Source organism: Syngnathus acus, chromosome 2 (assembly GCF_901709675.1).
Source record: "Syngnathus acus chromosome 2, fSynAcu1.2, whole genome shotgun sequence".
In the NCBI taxonomy this organism is placed as follows: Eukaryota; Metazoa; Chordata; class Actinopteri; order Syngnathiformes; family Syngnathidae; genus Syngnathus; species Syngnathus acus.
The window spans coordinates 2755536-2774368 of record NC_051088.1 but is presented as its reverse complement, the minus strand read 5'-3'; the positions used below and the strand labels follow the sequence as shown (position 1 = coordinate 2774368).

General features: G+C 43.0%; 1 non-coding gene across 1 annotated transcript; it reads right to left on the bottom strand.

Annotated features, from left to right (window-relative positions):
• Positions 1–7548: 7548 nt before the first annotated feature.
• Positions 7549–7620, bottom strand: trnae-uuc. The gene has a single exon. It is a non-coding gene; the product is annotated as a tRNA-Glu (tRNA).
• Between the last annotated feature and the right edge of the window lie 11213 nt (positions 7621–18833).

Below are 18833 nucleotides of genomic sequence, written 5' to 3'. Positions count from 1 at the left end.
ACATATATGTAACCATCAATAGAATCATTAGCAATTGGACCTGCTAGGTCTGTACGCACCATTTGTAAAGCAGCCTCTGCTCTTGTATCAGGGTTGCTATTTCGAGTTTGTGCAAACTTTCCCTGGATACATACTTTACACTCTCGACTTGGCTTTACAATATCTCCCTTAATTTTCATACCATTGATTGAATATTTATTGATCCCCAGGGGTGGGGAAATTCAGGCCCCAGCAGTATCCATACCACAGAGTGGGTATACAAAAGACACACAGATGGCATAAGCGCAACTCAACAGGCTCTCACAAGGCTGCCACACAACGGCGCCACAAAGAAAGTCAGAAAGTGCTGAAGATAAAAGCCATCAAAGCAAATCAAAGCTAAAAGACAAAGGAAAAAAAGTAACAGCGGCCAACCAGCACCCCTCAATACAAGAGTACACCCCAAAACACACTAAATAGCCTCCACGGGGTCCATAGACAGGTGTAAGGGCAGTCCAGTTCAACGGCGCCCAATGGACCGTGGTCGTGAATCGGTGAAAACATCACAAAGCAGGCAAACGTGTGAGCAGCGTCCTGGGCACCCAGTCGGGGCACGTGCAGATGGTCACCACGGGGCCAGCATGGCGAAAGTTGTTGGTTCCGACGAGCACAAGGGAGCGGACTCCCCACAGGGGTTGCGGCTGCAAGGCCAAGGCGAGGGACCCAGTGATCACTGGCCGGATAAGCAGGAAGCCGTCGTAGAGTTACGCTGGTCTCGACCGATGATCCCGGTCCCAGGAAGAAAAAAAAAATATATCCGATCCGAAGAGATACCGAGGTGCGGTAGAAGGCACCAGCATCGCCGAATGGACAAAAAGACAGAAAGAAAAAGGAGAAAAGAAGGAAATAAAGAGGAAAAGAGAGAACACTGCTGGGAGGCAGCCACTCACGGCGCCATCTACACAGCTGACTTCACCCACCACACATCAACCTGCCACCTCCAGAGGTTCTCGGACGACTCCGCCATCGTCGGTCTCATTAACGACGGAGACGAGACGGAGTACCGAGGACTGAATCACAGATTCGTGGACTGGTGCCAGCGGAACCGCCTCCAGATTAATTCTGGAAAAACAAAGGAGCTGGTGGTGGACCTCCGCCGGCGCAAAGTCCCCCCCTCACCGGTGAACATCCAGGGAACGGACGTAGAGATTGTGGACTCTTACAAGTACCTGGGTGTTCACCTGAACAATAAACTGGACTGGACTGGTAACACTCAGGCCCTATACAAGAAGGGCCAGAGCAGACTCCACCTGCTGCGCAGACTGAGGTCCTTCGGAGTGAGGGACGGCCTCCTGAGGACCTTCTACGACTCTGTGGTGGCGTCCGCCATTTTTTATGGGGTGGTCTGCTGGAGCAGCGGCATCACTGCAGCGGAGAGGAAGAGGCTGGACAAGGTGGTGAAGAAAGCCGGCTCTGTCCTGGGCTGCAGTCTGGACCGGGTGGAGGTGGTGGGGGAGAGGAGGATGGTGGCTAAGCTGTCCTCCATCATGGACAACGTCTCCCACCCCCTTCATGAGACTGTCAGAGCCCTGGAGAGCTCCATCAGTGACCGGCTTCGTCACCCACGATGCACCACCGAGAGGCATCGCAGGTCCTTCCTCCCTGCCGCCATCAGACTGTACAACCAGGCTAAATAACTGTAGCTAACGGACAAATTACGTGCAATAATAAAGTGCAATAACCGTATGTGCAATCATATGTGCAATATCTGTCTACCTCATACTCTTTTTACCTGCTTTTGCACAGTTTTTTTTTTTTCTTCCCTTGCACTATTTTTTTATCTAATATTTTTTTATCTCCACTGTATATTGTGTATTGTGTACATACTGTCCATATTTTTTTAATTATATATATCTTTTACCTTTTTGAATCTTTTCCCCCCTTCCCCGCATGCGTGTGTGCGTGTATGTTAAGTGTACTGCTGCTTACAAAGGAGTTTCCCCATTGAGGGAATAATAAAGGATTATCTTATCTTATCTTATACCAAGAATTCACCACATTCTGTAGTTTGAGCACATCCTTGTAGTTGCAGTGGCCTAATATTTCATATGCCATGTCTGCATGTAATGACAAGTATTACATTGGTCAACATCATCACTGTCAGTGTGTAGATAATACAACTTGCCGTATACATAGATGTTGAATTTTGTACAGTCTTTATATATCAGCACGCTTTGTCCTTGCTTGAAAATGACTGTTGCTCCACAGGCAGTGGCTGACTTGACCGAAAAGATGTCTTGCGGATAGGAGGGTATGAACAACGCATCCCTCAGTTGCCCTGTGTTGTCCACCAGGATCACCTCTGCAATCCCCTTGCGCTGAGCAACACCTCTGCACAAGGTGCCATCTGCCAGCTCAACACAGTGCGTATGAGTGAATGAGTCATCAAAACTTTTAAACTTGGATATATCCGTGACAATATGGGAAGTAGCTCCAGTGTCGACCATCATCCCTTTCTTCGTGATGATGCGCGCTGGGTGCTGGTCACTAGCGATGTCCGCGTCCTTGATCCTAAAGGCGTAGTCGGCTGCTTCCGATCCTGATCCGTTGCCGCTCTCATCTGCGACTTTCCTTGCGCCATCTTGCTTCTCCTTACGTCTACATGTGGCGTTGTTGTGGGTGTCATCTTACAATGGCCGCACCAAATCTTTCGTCGACATGCTTTCGCCTGAATATCGACATGTTATGTCGATATCTTCATTTCTCCTGTCCCGTGGCTTTGCGGGTCCCCACCTGGCTCGTGAAACAGTGTGCATCACATTGTCGCTGGTCTCTGCTGTAGTTAGGTTCTCTGTAGCTTCATAACTACGCAGCTTCATTTTGAAATCGACAAACGTTATCGTGTCTTCATGGTGGGCTATGTTTATTGCAAATGGTTTGAATTGTTCAGGCAGTCCCCTTAAAACCATAGCAATTAGAGGCCATCTCCAAACGTCTCACCTGCATTCCGCAGCGCCGTAATGGTGGCCTCCGCCCTGATGATGTAGTCCGTTGCCGTTTCTCTGCTCAATTTCTGGACCTAAGTCAGCGTGATGTACAGGTTGCTAATGCGGGCCTTCCCCTTCCCGGCATAATACTCTCGCAAGATCTTCCAAGCTTTTCTTCCATTGTCCGGTGCATCTCTCATAATTAATGAAAGGCTTCTGTCATCCAAAAACTATAAACTCAGCATAAGCATTGGCGTTCTTCTTGCCATCGGCTGCTCTCTCTTCCTTGCTGTTTGGTTCTTCCAGAATAGTTTTCTTCAATCCTAATAAGTGCCAATGTATAAGCATTTTGGTCTCCCGCAACTCGTACTTCGTTTCATCTCCGTCGCACATGAGTCGAGGCAGCCTGCTTGTTCCTCGAGCCTCCATGATGCTCTGTTAGGCGTTAGCACAGAGTCCGTCGCAACTTTTAGTCGGCTTAAAACACTCTTCTCCGAGTTGCTCGGTTAGTGTTTTCTTCACGGCAGTTGTTAGCTGTGTGTCCAGATCTCAACCTGGAGAAGTGGATTGCACTCTGTCAGGCCTCTACACTAAGACCTGTCCAGCTTGGGTGTCCCACCTGAAGATTAAAGCTTCTGCTGGTATAGCTCTTAGGGTCACTGAGGCACGCAAACCCCCTGACCACAATAAGGTGGCAATCTCTCAGGGGGGGGAACATATAATATGAATGTTATATTAACTATTATTTGAGTTGTTGTTAATCAGTAGTTATATCACGGATCATTACGACGAGTTTGGTGGAGTTTTTACTGCTTCTTCCAACTCCTACCGCGCTGACTGTAACTTGACACTCGCTGGCTGCGTCTTGCCTCATTTGCATACTCACAGTGATTGGATGTTTACGGAGGGGCGCGGAGTCCTGACAGCAGGCTGTGTGAGGACACACACTGCACCGACATGAGAGAAGAGAGGGGGCTGATTAACGTGTGTTTCTATCAGCGGATTTTTCACTTCTAAAAGTTTGATTCGAGGGGGCAGGACATCTGTTTGAGGGGGCATTGCCCCCTCTTGCCCCTGCGTAGAGCCGGCACTGATCTCGGATATGCTGTATGCTTTGTTCAAATAAATCTAAAGATATTAAAGTCAAACAAAGTTGATATAAATTACAAACAATAACAAACATAAAATTTCACAAAACAATAATGACCAGATTTTTGGATTCAACCCTGATATTAAGCAGCGTTCCAGTGTGCAACGGAAAGTATTGATCGATGTGGTATTAATATAGTGATCAATAACAACTAATCAAGTACCATTGAAAACAGCATTACACCTCAGAAAACATGACCCTAAATTGGATGAGTTCAACACACCATTCCTTTCTTCTCTAGAAATAACAAGACTCCCACACAGACATTTGAACACCATTGCTAAGCGGTTCAGAAAATGGATGGATGGATGTTACAGCTGTACCATCCTCCTCCTGCAGGCTCCCTGCAAAGCATTGAATTGATTAACTATACTCCTAAATACAACCCAATTTGTCTTAAAAGTTGGACTGAACTTCCAGGGTTGGTCCATTTTTAACTCAGCAGTTTTAATGGTGAATGAGTATATGCCTTCAGTATTTCATTTTTCAAGACAAGTTCAAAAGTCAATTGTCCTTCTACACCGGTGTACAAACAGAACAGCCATTGTTTTATTTATTTTATTTATTTTATTTATTTTATTTATTTTATTTATTTTATTTCATTGTATTTAATTTAATACCATATTTACAGCTGCCACAATATATTATACAGCAAATTATGATTTAAATTACTTTAATGTTGCGATCATGTGAGAGATGGAAGAAACCTGGATCGGGTGCTCTAATGAAGACTGACACCTAGTGGCCTAAACTTAACACAGATAAAAACATTAAGGCCAGAAAGAGAACATTTCAGAGAAAATCCCAGACTAATACGCTGTTTGAGCTTTAAATCACTTACAGATGTATCTTAAAGTAGTAATAGATTTAGCTTGTTTGGGTTTCAGCAACACTAATTGCAAGAGTGTGTATTTTATATTACTCCTGCAGAGAGACAGGTTTAATTTCAGTTTAGTACTCTTTGTGAAAGGGAGCACAGATAGTTTGGGAGCGTGGCGTAATTGGAAAATCTATATCAACAACAATCAGGCCAGCCAGGATAATTCAATGGAGGTATCCATGGAATTAATTTTATTAAATACATTTCAGAGATCCCTTCTGTATGTACAAAGAAGATGTACTGGAGATGATTGCATGAGACTTGAGACTAGACTTTCCTCCATGTCTGAAAGAGGGAGGTCTGTGCCCGTTTCCCTCCAAGTTCTCATCACTGAGATTCTTGGCCTCTGGAACCTTTCATCGTGAAACTGGTGATTTCTGTGGTGTAAATGAAGCAACAGTGTAGAACAGTTCAAAATGTCTGCAGTGCAACTTGTGACCTGAGAAAACTATACAGTAATCATTGCTACAGCTATGCTGCGCAATTTCCCGAAGCAGCACACCTGTCCTGACCCTCCAATGGAAGACCATAATGATCCAGATGTTACTGCAATGGTGGTAGAAAATAACTGAGGACCTGCACTTTCACACTGAAGCGTTCACGATCAGTCAGAAAAGTTTTTTTTTTTAAACCATGAAATGAATGAATATGGCTTGTTTTTGCTTGCATTGTGTTGTTGATATACAACAATAAGGTGCCAAAAAATGATTAACTTAACCATGGCTGACCAAACTATGCTCAAGTGAGAAAAAAAATATTTTCACAATTTTATTTCATTACACAGCTTTCCCATGCCTCTTCTAATTTCATATCCAATTCAATCTGTAAAATTATAATTTTCATGTCATGCTCATCTAATATTTCATTTTCTGCTCATGAAATTTTAAGGCTAACCTTTCGTGCATGGACACCCTTCTTGGTCTCATGCCTCTTCTAATTTCATATCCAATTCAACCTGTAAAATTCTCATTTACTCAATTATGGATAAATAACTTTAAGACAACTAAAGGGCTATATTTAAATTCCATTAGCAAAACCCACATGTACATATCCATTGGTTTAAAGTCCATGTGTTTATATGTATTAATATATTTTACCTGTATAAGCAGCATGGACTAATAATTTTATGTACATATACTCTGACAACATTAGCAGCACGTTTTAGAAGCTCAGCATGACAATGATAAAGCATTTTGAGATGCCAAAGAAACAATGAGGTCTAAAAGTTGGCTCTTTTCGGCTTTTTCCCCGAAGGAGTCGCCACAGTGAAACACCCGTTTCTGTCCAGATGATTCGCATGAGAAGTTTTGGCTCAGTTTTTACGCCGGATGCCCTTCCTGACGCAACCCAGGCCGCGGCGATGAAATTTCATAATCCTATCAGTAACTAATCTGTTCACAGTCAGCATAACTATTTTGGAGATTAACTATAGACCAAGAATGTGTAGTTACTGTAAATTACGTGATTGCAGGAAAATCAGATGGGAGGAACTCCATGGTGACAGCGAAGGTGGTCATCTTCGTGACTGAGACAGCCAAGGATGGGGAGCCCAGACAGAAAGGCCTGAGCAACAGACACCCAAGGATGCTGATGAGACCTGTCTTCATCAGGTGGGAAGTCAAGGCAATAGGCCTGAAGTGCTTAGGCTCCTTGGGGCGCGGCACCTTCGGTACGGGGACCACGCAGGAGGTCTTCCACAGGGCTGGAACTTTGTTCAGGCTCAGGTTCAGGTTGAACAGGTACATGACCACGCCACTCAGCTGGTCCGCACAGTCCCTGAGTAGTCTCGGACAGATGCCTTCCCTGTTTTGATCTTTCTGAGGTGACTCCTCACCTGAAGATCTGTAAAGGTGAGGGGGGTGTTGGAAGACTGGGGTGATGGAGTGAAGACTGAGGAGTGGGGTGGGAGGCGGTTGTTGAGCCGGCAGGAGGGCTGGAGTGTCGAAGGTGGCAGGCTGAGGTGCGGAGCGGGGTGAAGGGGCGGGGGGAGGTGGAATCAAATCTGTTGAAGAACAGATTGAGTTCATCCGCCCAGTCCTTGTCCCCATCAGCTGGTTTCCGATCAACCCCTTTACCATGGCCCGAGATGGATTGCAGACCCCTCCAGACTTTTCTGCCGTTGTTAAGCCCCATTTGCTTCTCCAGCCTCCTCCCGTAGTTCCCCTTCCGGATCTTCAGCCGGAGTTCCTTCCTACATCGTTGTTATAATTGTAATAAAGTAATCCCTCATTTTTCGCTGGGGTTACGTTCCGAAAAGAACCCGTGATAGGCAAAATCCACGGAGTAGAAACCTTTATTTTTTTACCATTATTATACATGTATAGTATTGAAACCAAACAACAAAACCTGTTTTCAGGCCCAAGCATTTGTTTAACAAAGAGAAGTTTCTTTCTTACAAATAACTACAGTAAGAGTTTTAATCATTTTTGTCCAGATGATTTGCATGAGAAGTGTTTGGCACAGTTTTTACGCCGGATGCCCTTCCTGACGCAACCCTCTGCATTTACCCGGGCTTGGGACAGGCACAGGGGAGACACTGAGGCTGCATATGGTTCCCTGACCGGGAATCAAACCCAGGCCGCGGCGGTGAAAGCTCCGCATCATAACCACTGGACCATCAGGGAAATTGAATTTTACTGTGTATTCTTATGGAAATATTTGATCCAACATATGACTATTTCAACATACGAAGTAGGTCCCGGAACGAATTAAATTCATATGTAGAGGTTTGACTGTACTGGAAAATCTCCCCCAGAGTTGGTCACTGGCTCCCAAACATTACAAGACATTGTTCTTGACCCAAGATGACGATGAAGGTGGTGAGGAAGAAATCCAGGCTCCCTTCATTTTCAGTTTTGAGGAAAAAGAAGACGGATTTGCTCATGAGCGAGATCAGAGACAAAGGGACGTCTCTGCAATGTACAACCCTGACCTCTGACAGTAATACTGACACTAATAGTCACCAGTAGTACAGCTAGTCAATGTGACTATTAGTACTTGGTGTTTCCATGTAGCCTCTCCTTCGTTTGATTTTATTTAGTGTTGTTTACTTCTTGTTTTTAGTTGTTGTTATTGTATGTTTATTCTGTTAAGTTTACTAATTAGTTTACTCAATGTAAAATAAAGATATCAATATTGATGTTTATCTCAAACATTCATCCATCCATCCATTTTCAGAACCGCTTAGTCCCCACGGGGGTCGCGGGTGTGCTGGAGCCTATCCCAGCCGTCATCGGGCAGTAGGCGGGGGACACCCTGAACCGGTTGCCAGCCAATCACAGGGCACACAGAGACAAACAACCATTTGCACTCGCACTCACACCTAGGGGCAATTTGGAGTGCTCAATCGGTCTACCAAGCATGTTTTTGGGATGTGGGAGGAAACCGGAGTATCCTTATAATCCATGCAGATATTTATTGCCATGAGACAAGATTACAAAATAACTTGTCATTTTTAATTAAAAAAGGAATGGTTTTACCAGAACAAGACTGGTACCCCAAACTAATCAATAATGCATACTAAGAAAATAATGAATATAGTTATTAGTTCATTAATAGTATTGACAGCCTAAAACTGTTTTGGCACCGGAGCCTACTGAGACTATGATAGTTTTTTCCTGACAGCAGAAACAGACCACGGGAAGGGTGATTAAGGTCTCTGACATCAACTCTGTGAGGATGAATACTTTATTAATCCCAAGCACGGAAATTACAGTGCATCAGAAGAATTACAGTGACAAAATCGAGTATAAACTACCGGTTCAAAATAGCAATATATAATGTAATATGTGATGGCATGGGGCATGAAAGATCTTATAGCCTGCGAGGAATTCGTTGTAGACATCTGAAGGGGAGGGGACAGGGGCATTAATAATTTTGCTGGTGATGTTGATGCGAATATTCATTTTTGATGAACATTCTAAGGCTTATTTATCAATGAAATCTCTTCATCCATCTACCCTAGTGTGGTTATAGAAATTAAATAGAAAATGCAAAAGGAAAACTACCTGGCCGCCCGCTACTGTGCGCAGGTAACGTGTCTACTAAGCTACCTATTCACAATGATTGGTTAATGCGTAAAGAAATGTACTGAACATGAAAACTACTTGTCTGCTTCATATATCAACATGTTTACTAAATTAATATGATTTGTAAGCTTATTTTGAACGTGAAACGCAATTCTAAATATATAGTAATTTAGAAAAATAGTATTTAATAAAAACAACTTATAACTGTTAAACCCTTGTGTGTTTTAAATTATTAAAAGTATTTTCAATAAAGCTAAACTAATATTAAAAAAATGATTATTTGCTCGACTAGATTGTAAATCCATTCGTTTGCAATAAAGTAAAATAAATGAATTGGAAAAATAAAAAAAGAAGTCGACGGTGCTGTCTTTGGTGGAAAGTGGGCGGGATTGATTCTGGTGGGCTGGACTGTTTCTGGAGCAGCTCCAACCAGTGGCTCTGCAGCAAGCTGCCACTCAAAAATGTTGTGAAAGCTCTCATGCATTTTAACAACAGTCTCTCCAAACTTCACCTTATAGCCATAAATTACCATAGCAAAATATTATTGTAAAACACATTTTCCATCCATCCAATTCCTGAACCGCTTCATCCTCACAAGGGTTGCGGGTGTGCAGTAGTCTTTGGGTGGTAGGCGGGGTACACCTTGAACGAGTTGCGAGCCAATCACAGGACACATAGACAACTAACCTAAGGACAAGTTAGAGTGCCCAATTGAGTCTTAGTAATGTGTGAAGAAACCAGATTCCCCAGAGGAAAGCCACGCAGGCAGGGGGGGAGAACGTGCAAACTCCATGCAGGAAGGCCCGAGCCGGAATCGAACGACAGGCGTGCTAACCCGTGCACCACGTACCACCTTGTAAAACACAATATAAATATATAAATACTGTAATAGTAAAAGCTCTGCTGCAACTGGCTGGCTCTCGTTTCAAATTCACAAACATTGTGAAGCTCATGTGTTACAAAATTTGTGATTGGCTGTTAGTACATCAGCAACATTTCAATGCCACAAATTTCAAATAGCAGCGAAACTAGTGGCCAATGATCAGCCACTCAGGAAAACTAGTTATAGAACACTACACACGACAATTCCGTTGCCTTTGGCCGAGTCTCCAAGAGATTGCACGAAATTATGGTCATGTTATTAGCACTCAATGCACCACACAAGTGATTGATTGTCTGTATAAATATGTGCAATGCAATGAACGGTTTCACAAACTGTTGACAATAGAGGATGAAAACATTTAACTGTACATTTTGGTATAATTTGTCAATAACATTTGTGAATGTCTGAATGTCAATCAAGAGGAATGAATCAGTTGCCTTTTTTATGTGACATTTGGAGTGTGAATTTTCCTTGAGCTTCCGGGGTCAAATTTTGTGATTTAAGACAGCCAGACAGGAAGTGTAATGAGTCACAAGTAGGATGTAATCCAGGTTCACCATGTGGGAGGCATACATACTTGACTTGTCCATGTTCCCCCACCCTCAATCATCTTCACCAGTCAGGTGTTTGTAGCAGCAAGATATTCCAGCTCATCACTCTCCTCCGGTCCCCTGAACTCTTCACAAGGCTGCACACCATCTGGTTGCCCACAAGTCCAGAGCAAAACATGACGTGATATACACTAATGTGAGGCATGTACTTATGGACGTCATTTCAGACAATTTTTGTAATCTTACCTAAGGTATGGGGAGACATTGACTGGAGAAGACCTGGAGGAGAGGAGATTTCTGGTAGACCTGCTCCTGGTCCCGTTCCAAAATGAGGGCCACTTGGGGGCATGTGTGACAAATGAGGTCCCATTCTGTACTCGGTCTCAGAAGTTTCTCTGAAAAGGGACGTTGTGGGCCCAGCTCGATTTTGGTTCTGGTCACCGGTGGGTGGGCATAAAGATAACAGTTCAGAGTTGAACTGGCTCCCAGCAGAAAGGTCATACTGAGAGAAACCTCGACTCTCATCAGTTTCACAAGGACTCTCAAATGAGGAGGAAGCATGGAGAGAGGATGTCAGCGGCGGGAGTGAGGAGAAGGAAGAGTGAGGCTGGAGTGAGGGTGGGTAAGGCGGTAGAGAGGAGTAATGAACAGGGAGGCGGGAAGTAGCTATGGAAGAATGAAAAGAATTCTTAGAGAATGGAGGAGGAGGGGGGAGGGTGGGGAGGGAGCCTATGGGTGGGTGGTAGGTGTTCTCTCGGGGTCCCAGATTGGACAACTGCTGGGTCACAACCTCCACACTGGAGTCTGAAGAGTGAGGATATCCATGGGAAACACAGTGAGGAGAAGGACGGTCGTGCTTTCTGGCCAGGTTACTGATGTCCTGAAGTTTGTTAAACACCTGAAAGGAGGTCAAAAGTCAACAATCAGGACTATGTGCTCAGCATGCCATCTGTCTCCTTTTGAACGTTTTCAGACGCTTTCACTTTGCTCAACAAAGACAGCTTTTTTCCCCATGTCACTGTGTATTTTTTATAAAGTTAAACGTGAAATGAAGGGTCACTCCTGAATTTCCCAGCTTCAAATGAAATGTAACCATATTGTTTTTTTTGTGCTTGCTTTGTTCGTCTTTGCTTAAAGTGTACCTCCAGAGGTCCCATATTGAGGTCTTGCTGGAGAAAGAGAGCAATAATGTAAAGTTTGATCAGAATCTAGTCTTCTTATTTTTGTGTCTAGTCTTGTCTTTGCCAAAATAATCCCCCTCTCTACTGTTTAATGCACGCCGTCATGTTGGGACAGATGACGTCATGACGTTGACACCCACCTACGATTGAGTAATAGCGAGATCGCTTGCCTATGGATGGAAAACTTTTTTTCACGAGGTGACTATTAATAGGAGATCCCTCGCCACTTAGCGCTTCATCTTTTGCAAATGCGTTATTTTGCGAGTTTATAAGTGACGGGAGAACGGCTGTTATGTTCACAAACACGCGGACAACGGCTACGTGCTCACTGTCGTTTATTTTACATCACACACACACTCACCGTTTTTCCGACCAACAAACTGTTTTACGGCAGTCACGTCACACTCTTGTACGTAAAGTCACACACCACATTCACCCCCCCCTTCGCAGAATGCCAACCCACGACAACAAGTTAGTGCAATATAACGTAACAGACTGGAACATAGTCAACCTATCTAGGTAAACCGGGTAGACTACCAGTTTACCTGCATAGCCCTGTGGATTATTGTGCCATGTGACGGGCACGGGTGTTGTGAAGCCATTACATAGTCGTTCAGGTAAGAGGGCCTCTGGCGAACCCGGACAGGGCAGGGCACCCAAGGATGCTGATGAGACCTCAACAATTTTTTTTTAGAGTTGTAACATTGGCAGGTTACTATATAAGTGTGTGGATTGCAGGAGTAGAGTACCGACTTTTTGACTCAACCCGTACAGAGGTGCGAACTTTGGCAGGGTAGAAAAAGCGGTCCAGCTCTGAACACATTCCTGAGCTCAGAGAATCAATAATAATATATTGGATCAAATACAACCCACCCTATGTGAGTATGTTTTTTATTGTGTTGGTGTGAATACCTTCGTTAAGCAGAAGAAAAACCAACAAGCATTGAGTAATTTGGGCATAGACAATCGGTGTTAGTTTATGCCGCGGGGTGCGACTGGCGCACTCCCCATTGAGGAAATCCAACACAAGGAGGTTGGCTTGTTCGAAAGATTGGGCGCACCTTCAGTGAGGAGGCCAATGCTTCAGCTGAGTGTGGCCGTTTAAAGTGTTTCCTTTTTGGATAGGTAGAGGATGTGGTACCCCGTACGTGGGCTTCAGGAGAAATGTAAGTCAAATGGAACCTTACCAATTTCAACCGAATATGTAACAACTATGAACAATTCAGCTTACATATAAAGCCTCTAGGAACACGTCGTGTTGGCCCATGTTGGTGACTGGTGGAAAGAAATAGACATGACAGCTCGGGCACTTCAGCTGCAGGGAGGCTGTTCATTTCTCTTAAATCAGCCACAGAGAGGCTAATCCTTGTAAATTTTGGTGCCAATCTTTTTGGACGTTTTAAGCGATAGACTGTACAATGATTTCCAATAGGGAAATTGTGATCGCTTCCTTCCGTGGCGTAATCAACCAAGCCATGGATGAGAGGGGTCAAGTGTCTATTTTTAATGGCATTCGTTCTTTCATTATTTCTCCAAAATGAATGGACAAAATATAAAATGCTAACTTTTTCATTTTCCTGATAAAACATACATAATCCATACATAAATAAAATTTACTGAAAAATGAACCATCTTTGCTTTTGTGTTCCTTTATGTATTCTTTAATTTTTGTGATTTTTTTTAGAGATATTTTTATGTTTTGTAAATTGAGCATAAGTATGCACAATAACTCACACAGCGAATTATGATTATTTCTATAGAAGTGATAGTCTGGATCAAGAGGTTTTGTGGTGTTTCACCAATCTCTCAATTTGCTGCTCAATTGTATTACTACAACTAAATTAATCATTACAGCTGTAAAGATGTCCCCTCCTACCATTTTTGCAACAAACAGCTTTTATAGTTTCAACCATCTATGAATAATCGATACTTGATAAAATCAACGAGGTGCTTGACAAGGTCTACCACAACTATATATGACGAATTATTTGGCTTTTGTCAAACAACTTGTCAATTCCTGACATTTACCACTTGTTGCCGTTGCACTTTGTTGCTCACCATCACTGGTGGAAACGCTGCAGGAAATGACGACCATACTAAAAATAATTGGTCTTTCGACACTGCAGAGCGCGATCCTCACCCTAACCCACCACACACTGACCACGGTGCAAGACCGCGAAGAATATCTCATTCCTGTCTAGCGCGCGCATGCACGAAACAAGCCACACCCCAGAAATACAGATTGCCCAGTCATACAACTGAACAGCGAGAGAACTAAAATAAAATACAGCTGATAATTTGGCACACTTTTTGTTAATTTTAGCGGGTAGCCCATGTTCTTTTTGGTCCCCCAACCCGATCCCTCAAAACGGACTGGAAAGTTAACATACACTCCCAGCACCAGTTTAGACAGACACAAAATTAGATGGATGGGTCAGAACAGGACATAGGAACGACCCATACATATACATAATGACTCATTTCAACAGGCAGTCAACATTTTTCTTCCATTTTGGGTGACTTCCAAATTTAACTTGGCCAACTACAAGTAGGAAAATTACCCAAATGGTCACCAATCAAAAGCAATTATTTGCTAAACCAGGGGTCGGCAACCCGCGGCTCCAGAGCCGCACGCGGCTCTTTAGCACCCCCCGAGCGGCTCCCTGGAGCTCGTGCGTGAAAATGGAAAAAGATGTTGTTTTGTTTGTTTTGTTTTTTTAAATATGGTTTTTAGATGCATCTAAAAATCATGACACAAACATTCTTATGCTGTAGAAAATGTATGTAGTTGTAAATACAGTGGAGCCTCGGTTTTCGAACGTCCCGGTTCTCGAACAAATCGGTATTCGAACAAAAAATTCGAGATTTTTTTGCTTTGGATGTCGGACGAAATTCGGTTGTCGAACCTCGCGAGATGAGCCGAGAGGACCCGCATGCCAACTGACTCCGTTCGTTGTTACATTCTCGTTAGTCTGAGGATTGCATCAACTCTAATCATGCTTCCAAAGCAGGGGTGTCCAAACTTTTTGCAAGGAGGGCCAGATTTGATAAAGTGGCCCGGGGGCCAATAGTTTTTTCGGACATTTTTTAACTACAAAAATGTCACGCAAATACACACTGTTATAAAACAAAATTCATTGTCACAATTGTCTTTATTTTTCAAATGACAAAATAACCAAATATGTGTCACTCAGGCAGACTCTAAAAACACAAATTCTGCCTTTCATTCATATCTGAAGAGTCAGATAACATTGAACAAACTGTATGAAATACCTTAAATTTACATGAGTTTAAAATTACTTTTGCCTCATGAACATTTTAAACGGGAGTTATAAGTAATGCAAAGTTGTCTGTTATTATTAAAACTTAAAACTAGTGAATTTTGCTCTTGTCATTTACATTATCTTTCAGAAAATAATAGTTTGTGTCAGGTCTACAGGTCCATAACATCAACAGTCTTAACATGGCCACTTTGTAGCTTGCTTTAGTAATATTTATTTTTGACTCACAGTCCCGTGTGAAGAATCGCTGTTGTGATGCCAGTTCAGCTTGGAGCTGCTTCACTTTATCAGCTCCCTGTTAGCTGGTCGTTTGTGTTCGCATGTTTAGTCTGATAGTGTCTCTTTAAGTTGAAATCCTTAAACAAGGCAACCGTCTCTTTACAAATTAGACAAACACAATTGCCTTGATTTTCAGTGATGTACAGTAATCCCTCGCTACATCACGGTTTGTTTATCGCGGTTTAACTACATCGCGGATTTTTTTCCCAAATTGAAAAAAAGAATTAAAAGTCAAAATAAAACTTCTAAATTGAGGAATTATGGCACAAAACTTGCCCACACGCCAGCAGAAGGCAAGGAGTGCCCACACAATTGCAGTGCGTACACTTGTACCTTTTTAAAAAAAAAAAAAAAGTTATTATAATAAGAGTTCTAAAAACATATTTACAGTGTTGTACCTTGTTATAGAAAATTGTTATAATAATAAAAGAGTTCTAAGAACATATTTACAGTATGTACACTTCTACCTTGTTATAAAAAAAATTATAATAATAAAAGTTGTTCTAAAAACATATTTACAGTTTGTGTTAAGAATTCTCCATGTTATTTATGTTATTCAGCCATGCTTTGATTTGAGGTAGGGTGATTTATTTTGAAGGCGGTTTTCAGGCGATACCACTTCCTTTTTTACGTTCTTGTACATATGTCGGTTACAGTGGTACAGGAGTCATTGGCGATGTAAGTGTGTCTCCTAACAAGAGAAATGAATGATCACATGTGTCTAACCTTTAGGACAATGTAGTATTGCTCCAAATGTTCGTTTAATTTCCTTTAGAGGTCCGTTTGCGCATGTTCACACGATCGCGAATTAGCATCTTTCCGCTAACTCGTTAGCCTGCCCAGTACTTCTTCTTTGCTGCGGGCCAATAAAAACTGGCTCGCGGGCCGCAGTTGGCCCGCGGGCCGTAGTTTGGACACCACTGTTCCAAAGGAAGCAAGTGGGAGCAGTAAAGCCATCCTAAAACACAAAGACCTCTTAAAACAATGCGACAGTGAGCGCCCGGCGCGCTGCGGTTGCGCGATCGGAACAAATTAAGCTACTTGCGCACTAGGTCCACTTAAATTTTGAAAAGTACATCAGGACATTAAAAATATTTTCCAAATTTCAGCGACGGCTGTCACAATAATGCGACCAGCGCGGTGTAGTTGCGCGGTCGGCGACGCGCTACGGTTGCGCGTTCGGCGGTGCGCTGCAGTTGCGCGATCGGAAGAAATTAAGCTCCCTGCGCACTGAGGTCCACTTAAATTTTGGAAAGTACATCAGGACTTTTAAAATATTTTCTAAATTTCAGCGACAGCTCTGTCACAATAATGCGACCAGCGCGGTACAGTTGCGCGGTCGGCGACGCGCTACGGTTGCGCGTTCGGCGGTGCGCTGCAGTTGCGAGATCCGACAAAAATGCGCAAATGAAAAAATGCTTAAAAAAGGCGTGTTTTTTTTGTTTGTTTTTTGGGCTTGGAACGGATATATGTTTTCCCATTATTTGTAAACAATTCGAACGATTCACTTCTCGAACAGCCTTCTGGAACGGATTGTGGTCGAAAACCGAGGCTCCACTGTATATTAAAAATACCGAATTTCAGAATGGCGCAAAATTGCGTCATAGCAAGCGACACAGCACAGGCAAGTTGTAAACAAACAGGTGTGTGAGTTACGGGCCATGGATTCAAAAGGCAAAAAGAGAAAGATTGATGATGAGAACAGAGGGTTTAAGAAAGAATGGACTCAACTATTTGCTTTCATTGCCAATGCTGAAGGATTGCCTGAATGTTTGATTTGCAATGAGAAGTTGTCAAATATAACAAGAAGAGCAATTTGGAGCGACATTTTCAGCTAAAGCATGCTAAATTTGCTGCCGATCACCCAGATGGAACTGAGAGGAAGGTTGCAATTTGAGGAACGAAAAAACATTTTCAAGAAGTGGATAGCATCTCCAAACTCTACTACTGCTGCAAGTTTTGTTGCAGCCCGGGAGATAATAAAGCGCAGAAAACCATTCACCGATGGCGAATACATGAAGGATTAATTCGTTCAAATATCAGAGTGCCTATTTTCGGACAAAACCGAGATCATTCAGAAAAACAGTGAAGGAAATGGTAATTTGAATGGCAAACAATATCACCGATCAGCAAATCAAGTACATCAATTCAGCTCCAGCTTTCTCAATTGCCTGTGATGAGTCGTGTGACGTGACCGATATCGAACAGACAGCTCTGCTATGCAGGTACGTGAACTCTAATGGGCCGCAAGAAGAAATTGATACCACTAAAAGGCCAAACACGGGGGGAGGACATCTGCAAGACTGTGCTGCAGTGTTTAAATGACAGAGATGCACACTGGCCACCTGATTTCAGTCACTACAGACGGCGCACCGAGTATGAGAGGGTCACAAAAGTTTGTCCATTGCATATTGCACCAAGAGGCGCTGTGTGCGTAAACATTCCCACCGGAGTGTATGGCGGTAATGAACCTTGTCATCCATATTGTGAACAAAATAATCGCAAAAGCATTAAACCACCGCCAGTTCCGTGAATTGCTAGATGAAGTTGACAGCGAATATGCCGATATCCTGCTGTACAACAAAGTCCGCTGGCTATCCAGCGGCGACGTTTTGCGTCGCTTTGTTGCTTTTTTATTTGTAGCCTACTTAATCATTTTAATAGTAGGCATACAGCTCATGTATTGACAGTTTATGTTGCCTTATAAAAAGCTTTTAGATTTTTGCGGCTCCAGACAGGTTTCTTTTGGGGGGGGGGGGGGGGGGGGTCAATATGGCTCTGAACATTTTGGGTTGCCGACCCCCAGGCTAAACTAAATTGAGAAGCTTAGCCTAATCAGTTAAATGTGGGCAGTACAATGGTGATTATGTTGAGGGCTCGACATTAAATGGGTGGAAGGGCCCATTCATATCTGCTTCCAGCTTTAAATTGTCCTTGGATGTTTACTGATACTATAAGATGTACAGTATACCACTTGTATATATATTTCCTCTTTTTTTTTCTTTGTATGTGTGTGTGTGTGTGTGTGGAGGGGAGGGCACTCCTCTGCCACTCCAGGTAAACCTTCTTAAAACCGCCACTGTCCAACAAACATAGTACAACAAAATATTTCACAAGGATCATGGTTGGTGTGTTTTCGATGGCTTTAGTGAGAAATGTGTTCCTCTGGTAATATCAAAATATTAAATATTTAATCACAACTTCTCAAATCACGTTTTGATAGATCATTTGGGGCGGTGTTAACTGTGTAGGCTGCAATAATAATAAGAAAGATTATCCAAAGAATAAAAAATATTGTTTACATAATCACATTAATAATAATGGTCTCCTGAAAATGGAGAATTTCTGAAAGCTCATGTGAAATCCAGTGTGGTGGTTTGCATTAAAATAAAATCATGAAACTCACATGAAGGTTGCATTTAAGGATGTGTTATTTCCTCACACCTGGTGCTTTCTAAAAAAGCCAGGCTGAGTTCTGACCACTGACCTGTGGTGGGTGCCACCGTGTTTCCGATCCATCCATAATGAGTGGACGGATCATCTGTGGGAGGTGACTGTGGAACCCCGAATGACATCTGCAGCCTATATAAAGCGATCACCACATTGTATGTCCACTTTCAGAGCTCCTCTCTGG